The sequence below is a fragment of the Triticum aestivum genome, chromosome 2A, assembly GCF_018294505.1.
Source record: "Triticum aestivum cultivar Chinese Spring chromosome 2A, IWGSC CS RefSeq v2.1, whole genome shotgun sequence".
NCBI lineage: Eukaryota > Viridiplantae > Streptophyta > Magnoliopsida > Poales > Poaceae > Triticum > Triticum aestivum.
The window spans coordinates 354699338-354709563 of record NC_057797.1 but is presented as its reverse complement, the minus strand read 5'-3'; positions in this window follow the sequence as shown (position 1 = coordinate 354709563).

Genomic DNA, 10226 nt, shown 5'->3' with positions numbered 1-10226 from the left:
TTCCCTTGCCCTTTTCTTAAAACTAGTGGTCTTGTTAACCATCAACACTTGATGCAATTTCTTGATTTCTACCTTCGCCAATTTCAGCATCGCGAAGAGCTTGGGAATTACTTTCGTCATCCCTTGCATATTATAGTTCATCACTAAGTTCTAGTAACTTGGTGATAGTGACTAGAGAACTTTTGTCAATTACTATCTTATCTGGAAGATTAACTCCCACTTGATTCAAGCAATTGTAGTACCCAGACAATCTGAGCACATGCTCACTGATTGAGCTATTCTCCTCCATCTTGTAGGCAAAGTACTGTCAGGGGTCTCCTACCTCTCGACACGGGCATGAGTATGAAATACCAATTTCAACTCTTAGAACATCTTATATGATTTGTGGCATTCAAAAACATTTTTTGAAGCCCTGGTTCTAAGCCGTAAAGCATGGTGCACTAAACTATTAAGTAGTCATCATACCGAGCTTTGTCAAACGTTCATAACATCTGCATTTGCTCCTGCAATAGTTATGTCACCTAGCGGTGCAGCAAGGAGGATAATCCTCAGATCACGGATCCAATCCACATCATTGCTACTATTATCTTTCAACATAGTTTTCTCTAGGAACATATCATAAATAAAATGGGGAAGCTATACGCGAGCAATTGATCTACAACATAGATATGCAAAATACTATCAGGTACTAAGTTCATGATAAATTAAAGTTCAATTAATCAAATTACTTAAGAACTCCCACTTAGATAGACATCCCTCTAATCATCTAAGTGATCACGTGATCCATATCAACTAAACCATGTCCGATCATCACGTGAGATGGAGTAGTTTTCAATGGTGAACATCACTATGTTGATCATATCTACTATATGACTCACGCTCGACCTTTCGGTCTCAGTGTTTCGAGGCCATATCTGCATATGCTAGGCTCGTCAAGTTTAACCCAAGTATTCCGCGTGTGCAAAACTGGCTTGCACTCGTTGTATGTGAACGTAGAGCTTAGCACACCCGATCATCACGTGGTGGCTCACCACGACGAGCTATAGCAACTGATGAGGACATCAATACCATTGTTACACCCACAGCCCCTGCTGCTATACATACTGGACCAATTACTAGAGCTCGCGCACGCCAATGGAATTATCAGGTACTTTCGTTTCTTGGGAATGATTCTAATATTCATGAGAATATGATGCTACCTAAATTGGATACATTTGTTTTGCTTACAAATGAAGGGCCTAGCTTGGACAAGAAAGATGAACCTTGGAACAAGTTCAAGCATGGAGATGATGGCATGCGCAAAGGGATCAAGAACGGAGTTACAAGTGATGATTTCAGGACTTTGAAGCCACCATAAGGAGTGCATGAAGCCTTGGACGAAATATACAAGATGCCACTTAATAAATTTCGTTCAGAGGCTATTTTAGGTGCTGTGTCACCTTATTATTGGGCCAGGCCCATGTATTTTTGAAATACTTAAGTATAGGCTGTTTTTAGAGTCCGTATGTGTGGGGAAACAAGAGTTAGGGTTGGTTTCGGACCCCTCCTCCAAGGGCCACGAAATCCCCCCTCTTCCTCCATATATACAACCCTTAGGGCGTTGTTTAGACTTTGGGTTTTGTTTAGATTAAAAGTTCGCCATAGCTGCAACTTCGTGTACTTCGTTTGTGTCCAACGACCAGACCAAGACGTCATAGAATCCCACCTTCATTAATAAAGCTTTCCTATTTTATTTGCAATATCCAGATTGCAATCTCAGTTTCTTGCTTGTTCTTCGTTAGCTCGCAGGAAATTAGACCCTCGTGGTCAGGTTGATCATGCTCCGACGTGGTCAATAACCCTCGGAAGTTGGTTTAGCAATTGCTAAGGCGCAGACATCTTCGCACGTTCATAGTCGGATCGTCAAAGTCGACTCCTCTATCAAGTGGTATCAGATTTCCAGGTTGCTCGGTGAGATTTTACAGCTTTTCGTAGTTTAGATCAAGTATGTTCTTCATACCTATAGTCCATGAAAAAGCCTAAAAAGATTAGGGTTAGTTCATCCTATCCGAACCAATCTGAGCCTTTGCATAATCTTTTCTGTATTTGCTTTGTTGAATTTGTGGTTGCATCATCGTGTCAAGTTGCTGGTCTTAGCGTCTTGTCCTTTAGAGTTTCGAGTTCTGGTCATAACTTGTCACGCCGCCGTCGCACCATCATCATCGCCCCTACCATCTACCACCACTGCTTATCCGCCATCGATCCGTCTCCATATACCATCACCAATCCGTATCCATATACCACCACCAACCTGTCTCCATATACCATCACCAATCCATATCCATATACCACCACCAATCCATATCCATATACCACCACCAATCCGTATCCATATACCACCACCGCTGCCATATCCTACCATCATATATCCACCACCAATCCAATCTAATTTCCGATTTGTGTTTCCTTGCCTGAGTAGGTTTCGGAAGAAACAAAAGAGTCTGGAGACCCCTGGGCAGTTTTTAGGCCAAAATTTTCACAGGCAAAAATATTTTTCCCTATCCTATTTTTAGGCTTTTCTGAGTCTTTTGAGCCACGTGCCATCATAGTGATTTTTTGTCGCACTTTTTCGTCATCGCTGCCCTGATTTCGGAAAACAAAAAAGTCAAAAAATCGTTGCCCATCCTGTCAGTTTTGACGAGGGAAAGTTTTTGAGGACACTCGCCATTATAGTGATTTTTCTCAAAAACAACAGGAGCGAAAAAAGAGGAGCGCCAAAAAAAAGAGCCGAAAAAAAAGTTCCAGGAGTGGCTCCTTCCTTGTTTACGTGCAGCGCCGTGATTTGGTTAGTGTGTTAGGCCTCGCGTCTTAGCACGGTTGAGCCTAGGACCAGCACCAAGTACCGTCGTTGGAGGTTTATTCAACTTTGCATCTCTTGAATTGATTATTGCTGCCCCTTTTTTGCTACCATATTATCAAGCCTTCCCAGCCTCCACAATACATCTACGTCGTGCAGTTTGACTCTCCCTGGTAATCGTTTCTTAGCCAAGCTTTGAGAGTTTTGACTACGGACGGTTGCGATCACCGCCTGCTGCGTGGGGGTATGAACTGGTAAGAATTTTGAGATTGCTTGACGGATTTGTGACTTCCACCACCACCATCACCACTTTGTAGGGTCTGTAGGATCATATTCTTGTGTGTGTCTATTGCTGCTAACCATGGGAGGATCACAAAGCTGACGAGACTTGACTGGGAGAAAATGATGAATACGGAAGTTTGCATGATAATTTCAGCAAATGATGAGTGGACCAGGTGACAAGATGTGCTAAACGAGATTGAAGAGGCCATGGAGAAGATAGATGCATGGAGAAGACTTGAACAATCTCGATAACAAGTTTAATGATTGCTTCGCGTCTTCCACCACCACCACGTCTGCCCTTAACCACCTCTACAAACAACAACAACAACACAACAACAACAAAACACAACAACAACACAACGTCGCTTCCCAAAACAGAGTGGGACGAGCACAACGCGTTCCCATTGACCTGTGCCAAAATTTTGGTGCTCCTGTTGGATCGCTTCTGCCACTCCTGCTGCTACTGTAAGAGGTGGAGGACCATTATGAGGATGAAGGTTGAACAAAATCAGAACTACGTGCAACCACCACCACCACCACCACCAGGTCGTCCTCAGGTATATCATCGCAACGGTAGGGCTGCACCACCACCTGAGGTACGGATCATGACCATCTTCCTAAACTGAAATTGAATATTCCACCATTTGAGGGTAGATATGTTCCTGATATATATCTTACTTGGGAGTTAGAAACTGAACAACGTTTACATGTTTACAATATCCTGAGGAGAGACGTGTTCCTGCTGCTGTTTGTGCTTTCACTAGTTTTGCATGTGTTTGGTGGTCTGAACATTGTAGATTATATCCTATTCCAGCTACTTGGGCTGCTTTGAAAACTGCTATGCATACTCGTTGGGTTCCACCATATTATCAACGTGAATTACTTCAAAAATTGCAGCGTTTAAGACAAGGAAAAAATTCTGTAGAAGAATATTATCAGGAATTACAAACTGGCATGATTAGATGTGGTATTGTTGAGGAGAATGAAGCTATGCTTGCACGTTTTATGGGTGGATTAAATAGAGAGATTCAGACCATTCTAGAGTATAAGGAGTATACTAATATCACTCGTTTATTCCATCTTGCTTGTAAAGCTGAACGTGAAGTGCAGGATCGACAGGCATTGGCGCAAACTAACTTTTCTGCAGGTCGATCTTCATCATGGACACCACGTGCATCCTCTACTTCCACTGCACCAGCACCTCCATTAGGTGCCACCTCCAGCCGTGATACAAGAAAGCAGGCACAAACCACCACTATCTGCCAAGAGCACACCTGTCGGACCTGCGCAGAGCTCTTCTTCTTCCATGGCATCAACAGGGCACACAAGTGATATTATTTGTCGTCGTTGAAAGGGAAGAGGACATTTTGTGAGAGAATGCCAAATCTCAGCGTGTGATGATTGTTACTGAGGATGGTGGGTATGAGTCCGCTAGTGACTATGATGAGGAGACTTTGGCTCTTATTACACATGAAGAACACGGTGGAGATGATTCTGATCATGAGACGCAATACATGGCTGCTGAAGATGCTGACAGGTATGAATGTTTAGTTGCTCAACGTGTTTTGAGTGTGCAGGTTACACAAGCTGAGCAAAATCAGAGGCATAATTTGTTCCATACAAAGGGAGTTGTGAAGGAACGTTCTGTTCGCGTCATCATAGATGGAGGGAGCTGCAATAACTTGGCTAGCATGGAGATGGTGGAGAAGCTATCTCTCACCACAAGACCACATCCACATCCTTACTACATCCAATGGTTCAACAACAGCGGCAAGGTTAAGGTAACACGTACTGTTCGTGTGCATTTTAGTATCTCTACATATGCTGATTATGTTGATTGTGATGTGGTACCTACGGAAGCATGTTCCTTATTACTTGGTAGACCATGGCAATTTGATAAAAATTCTGTACACCATGGTAGAAACAATCAGTATACTCTTGTTCATAAGGATAAAAATATTACTTTGCTTCCTATGACTCCTGATTCCATTTTGAAAGATGATATTAATAGAGCTAATAAAGCAAAACAGGAGAAAAATAAGAGTGAAAATCAGATTGTGGCAAAATAGTTTGAGCAACAAATGAACCCTAATAATAAACCATCTAGTGTTGCTTCTGAAATTAAATTGAAAAGTGCATGTTTACTTGCCACCAAATCTGGTATTGAAGATCTAGATTTTAGCAAATCTTTTTGATATGCTTTTGTGTGCAAAGAGGCATTATTTTCATTCGAGGACGTGCCTTCCTCTTTGCCTGCTGCTGTCACTAACATTTTGCAGGAGTTCGCTGACGTCTTTCCACAAGATGTGCCACCGGGATTACCACCTATTCGAGGGATTGAGCATCAAATTGACTTAATTCCTGGTGCATCATTACCCAACCGTGGACCATACTGTACCAATCCAGAGGAGATGAAGGAGATTATGAGTCAAGTACAAGAACTGCTCAACAAGGTTATATACGCGAATCCCTTAGTCATTGTGCTGTTCCTTTCATTTTAGTGCCGAAAAAGGATGGTACGTCGCGTATGTGCGTTGATTGTAGAGGCATTAATAATATTCATCGTTATCGTCATCCTATTCCTAGGCTAGATGATATGCTTGATGAATTGAGTGGCTCTACAATATTCTCCAAAGTTGATTTGCATAGTGGATACCATCAAATTCGTATGAAATTGGGAGATGAATGGAAAACAGCATTTAAAACTAAGTTTGGATTATATGAGTGGTTAGTCATGCCTTTGGGTTAACTAATGCACCTAGTACTTTCATGAGGTTAATGAACGAAGTTTTACGTGCTTTCATTGGACGATTTGTGGTAGTTTACTTTGATGACATATTGATTTATAGCAAATCTTTGGAGGAACATTTGGAACATTTACGTGATGTTTTTATTGCTCTACGTGATGCACGTTTGTTTGGTAACCTTGGAAAGTGCACCTTTTGCACCGACCGAGTATCTTTTCTTGGCTATGTTGTTACTCCACAGGGAATTGAAGTTGATAAAGCCAAGATTGAAGCTATTGAGAGTTGGCCGCAGCCCAAAACGGTCACACAAGTGAGGAGTTTCCTTGGCCTCGCTGGTTTCTATAGGCGTTTTGTGAGAGATTTCAGCACCATTGCTGCACCTCTCAACGAGCTTACAAAGAAGGATGTGCCTTTTGTTTGGGGTACCGCACAGGAAGAAGCCTTCACGGTATTGAAAATAAGTTGACACATGCTCCTTTACTCCAACTTCCTGATTTTAATAAGACTTTTGAGCTTGAATGTGATGCTAGTGGAATTGGATTAGGAGGTGTGTTATTACAAGATGGCAAACCTGTTGCATACTTTTCTGAAAAATTGAGTGGGCCTAGTCTGAACTATTCTACTTATGATAAAGAATTATATGCTCTTGTTCGGACCTTAGAAACATGGCAACATTATTTATGGCCCAAGGAATTTGTTATACATTCTGATCATGAATCTTTGAAACACATTAAAAGTCAAGCAAAACTGAACCGTAGACATGCTAAATGGGTTTAATTCATTGAGACTTTCCCTTATGTCATTAAACAAAAGAAGGGTAAAGAAAATGTTATTGTTGATGCATTGTCTCGTCGTTATACTATGCTTTTACAACTTGACTTTAAAATATTCGGTTTGGAGACCATCAAAGATCAATATGTGCATGATGCTGAATTTAAAGATGTATTGCAGAATTGTAAGGAAGGGAGAACTTGGAACAAGTTCATTCTAACGATGGATTTGTGTTTCGTGCTAACAAGTTATGCATTCCAGCTAGCTCCGTTCATCTTTTGTTGTTGAAGGAGGTGCATGGAGGAGGATTAATGGAACACTTTGGCGTCGAGAAGATGGAGGATGTACTTGCTACACATTTCTTTTGTCCAAAGATGAGACGGAATGTTGAGCGTTTTGTTGCTCGCTGCACTACATGTCAAAAAGCTAAGTCACGACTCAATCCTCATGGTTTATATATGCCTTTGCCTGTACCTAGTGTTCCTTGGGAGGATATATCTATGGACTTTGTTTTAGGTTTACCTCGAACAAAGAAGGGGAGGGATAGCATATTTTTGTCGTGGATAGGTTCTCGAAAATGGCACACTTTATACCATGTCATAAAAGCGATGATGATGTTAATGTTGCTGATTTGTTCTTTCGTGAAATTATTCGCTTGCATGGTGTGCCAAATACTATTTTTTCAGATCGTGATACTAAATTCTTAGCCACTTTTGGAGATGTTTATGGGCTAAGTTGGGGACTAAACTGCTTTTTAGTACTACTTGTCACCCCCAAACTGATGGACAAACTGAAGTAGTCAATAGAACATTGTCTACTATGCTTAGGGTTGTTTTGAAGAATAATAAGAAAATGTGGGAAGAATATTTGCCTTCATATTGAATTTTCTTATAATCGTTCATTGCATTCTACTACTAAGATGTGCCCTTTTGAAATTGTGTATGGTTTCCTACCTCGTGCACCTATTGATTTGTTGCCTCTTCCATCTTCGGAGAAGGTTAATTTTGATGCTAAAGAACATGCTGAATTGATTTTAAAAATGCATGAGTTAACTAAGGAAACATTGAGCGTATGAATGCTAAATATAAACTTGCTGGAGATAAGGGTAGAAAACATGTTGTGTTTGCACCTGGAGATCTTGTTTGGTTACATTTGCGTAAGGATAGATTTCCTAATTTGCGCAAATCAAAGCTAATGCCACGTGCTGATGGTCCTATTAAGGTGTTAGAGAAAATAAATGATAATGCATATAAACTTGAGCTGCCTGCAGATTTTGGGGTTAGTCCCACTTTTAACATTGCAGATTTGAAGCCTTATTTGGGTGAGAAGATGAGCTTTCGTCGAGGACGACTTCATTTCAAGAAGGGGAGGATGATGAGGACATCAATACCATTGTTACACCCACAGCCCCTGCTGCTATACATACTGGACCAATTACTAGAGCTCGCGCACGCCAATTGAATTATCAGGTACTTTCGTTTCTTGGTAACTGATTCTAATGTTCATGAGAATATGATGCTGCCTAAATTGGATACATTTGTTTTGCTTACAAATGAAGGGCCTGGCATGGATAAGAAGGATGAACACTGGAGCAAGACCAAGCATGGAGATGATGGCATGTGCAAGGGATCAGAACGGAGTTACAAGTGATGATTTCAGGACTTTGAAGCCACCATAAGGAGTGCATGAAGCCTTGGACGAAATATACAAGATGCCACTTCATAAATTTCGTCCAGAGGCTATTGTAGGTGTTGCGTCACCTTATTATTGGGCCAGGCCCATGTATTTTCGAAATACTTAAGTATAGGCTGTTTTTAGAGTCCGTATGTGTGGGGAAACAAGAGTTAGGGTTGATTTCGGACCCCTCCAAGGGCCGCGAAATTCCCCCATCTTCCTCCATATATACAGCCCTTACGGCATCGTTTAGACTTTGGGTTTTGTTCAGATTAAAAGTTTGGCAAAGTTGCAACATCGCGTACTTAGTTTGTGTCCAATGACCAGACTGAGACGTCACAGAACCCCACCTTCATTAATGAAGCTTTCCTCTTTTATTCGCAATATCCAGATTGCAATCTCAGTTTCTTGCTTGTTCTTCGTTTGCTCGCAGGAAATAGACCCTTGTGGTCAGGTTGATTGTGCTCCGGCGTGGTCAATAACCCTCGACGTTGTCTTCGCACGTTCGTAGTCGGATCGTCAAAGTCGACTCCCACAGAAAACGATATCTATCTCATCGAAACATTTCCATTGAGCTTGGTGTGGTCAATAGTCCATTTAGATTGCAATCTCAGTGTAGCGACCAGACCTCAAACAGTCTGATCTCTGTGCTCAGGTGTCATCCCTGGATCAGTAATGCTGACACCACATAGTACTTGAAGGATTTATAACAAAGTAGCAATCACACACTTATTACATCGAGTGTCTCAATAGAGAACTCATTACAATAAATATGGCTTAAGGCCATCTAATAACGATAACAGCGGAAGGCTTGGAAGATAAGTGAGTCCATCAACTCCAACGGCATCACTGAGTATAGAACCACGACCTAAAACTCCTTAATCGTCGTCTGAAAAGTCTGCAACATTAACGTTGCAGCCCGAAACGGGTCAGCACATGGAATATGCTGGCAAAGTAACACATAGAGAGTAATGGAATGAAACAGCTATACTATATGCATATTTGGCTGGTGGAAAGCTCTATGGTTACAGTTTTGCGTAAAGCCAATTTTTCCCTACTGCAAAGGAATAAATTTTATTTAACTATCATGGTAGTTGTTAAACATTGAGAATGGTTGACAGCATTCTCAATCCCAATTAAGCATCATCATTAAACAAAACCCATCAAAATTAAATTTTAGAGTAACATGTTGAGATTCACATGATAATCCAAGTACTAGATACTCAAGATGTCCATAACCGGGGACACGGCTAACCATGATTAGTTTATACACTCTGCAGAGGTTTGCGCACTTTTCCCCACAAGACTCGATCGCCTCCGTTTGGTTTCTCGCACTACACGGTGTTTGAGAAACGGATGACCGAGACATAGTCTTTCAGAAGCGCTAGCACCTTACGATGGATAGACCGTTACACCTACTTTCCCCTACATCTGCTAGTCTACCCTGTAAGAGTTCGCACGACTTAATCAACTATGCTAGAGCCCATAATAGCTTGTGGCTGCACACGGAAGTTTCTAGTATGAAAAATCTCATGATCCCTTTGGGCCTGGGTGGCGGTCCATAAAGAAAAACAGGCAATCCTGGAATACCCAGGTACCTCAATCCACCCAGATGTGTATTTAAGTTGCCACCTTAGATAAACCATTAATTAACAAACTCACATCTGTCATGGATATCACTCACCCAATCCACGCCTACTAGCATAGCATGGCATAATAGGCAAACGTAGAAGTAACTCCCAAAGGTTTGATAATACAACAGGTAATAGGTACTACCTCAACTACTTCCCATCCCACAATTTAATTAGATCCTAATCATGCAATGTTTGAGGATTGATCTAATGCAATAAAACTGGGTAGTAGGAGGTATGATCAAAGTGTTACTTGCCTTGCTGATGATCCGCGAAACCTAGAGA